Source organism: Callithrix jacchus, chromosome 13 (assembly GCF_049354715.1).
Source record: "Callithrix jacchus isolate 240 chromosome 13, calJac240_pri, whole genome shotgun sequence".
NCBI classification, from domain to species: Eukaryota; Metazoa; Chordata; class Mammalia; order Primates; family Cebidae; genus Callithrix; species Callithrix jacchus.
In genome coordinates this window covers 90,594,498-90,595,473 of record NC_133514.1, presented here as the reverse complement: position 1 = coordinate 90,595,473, position 976 = coordinate 90,594,498, and the positions used below count along the sequence as shown (strand labels likewise).

The following is a 976-nucleotide window of genomic DNA, read 5'->3' as shown; positions in this document are numbered from 1 at the left end:
TTCAAAGAGAAAAATAAATATTTGCCTAAATATTTGCAATACAGGCACAGCCAGTGATGTGTGCCTATGAGTGGCTGAAATATAGAGGAGCAGTTTGCTTGAGGCGACAGAGATCAGGAGGTGAGCCAAAGCTAGTCTACACTTGCCAACCAGTGGTGGCCTGGACAATGCCCATTCCATGACTTCCCTATCGCTCCCAGGGAAATCCAGTTTCTAGAAAACTCTGAAGCTGATGCTAATTCTTTAGTACCACAGGCTGTCAGATCCTTAGACATACTTTGTGCCCAAGCCCCTGCCCTACCCACCCTGGTTCCTGTCCTGTCTTTTATTTTTATTTTTTTACCAGGGAAAAGCGCGAACGCAGTCCCCCACTAACACGAATTATGCAGTCTAGTTTCCCACATTTGGGGAAATTGCAGGGGTCAGCACATCCCAAGTGCAATGGAGAAGCCTCGCCCTGGGAAAACCACCTTCATGATCATAGTATCTCCCCTGCCAGGTAAATATTCCTGTCTTTTATATTCATCCTTTTTTGATTGGTATAATAATTTGTTTGTCATATTCTCCCTTTAACGTGTAGAATTCACTGGTTTTTAGTATTTCAAGTGGTACAACTATCACCACTGTCTGAGTTCAGAACATTTTCATCAGTCCAAAAAGAAACCCTGTACCCACAGAGTCATTTCTTTTGCCACACTGTCCTCAGTTGCCAGCAACCACTCGTCTACTCGTTCTCTATAAATTCACCTATTTTGTATATTTTATATAAATGCAATCACATAATATGTGGTCTTTGTGAGCAGTGTCTTCCACTTTGCATAATGTTTTCAAGGTTAATCCACGTTGTGGCATGCATCAGAACCATATTCCTTTTTTTGCCAAATAATATTCCTTTGTGTGCATATACCAAATTTTGTTTACTCACCTATCAATTGATAGAGTTTGAGTTGTTTCCAAGTGATCTGCCTACTTCAGC

At 41.3% G+C, this 976-nt stretch overlaps 1 non-coding gene across 1 annotated transcript; it reads right to left on the bottom strand.

Moving 5' to 3' along the window:
• Positions 1-343: 343 nt before the first annotated feature.
• Positions 344-507, bottom strand: LOC118147098 (U1 spliceosomal RNA). Its single transcript, XR_004733262.1, has one exon. It is a non-coding gene; the product is annotated as a U1 spliceosomal RNA (small nuclear RNA).
• Positions 508-976: the final 469 nt, after the last annotated feature.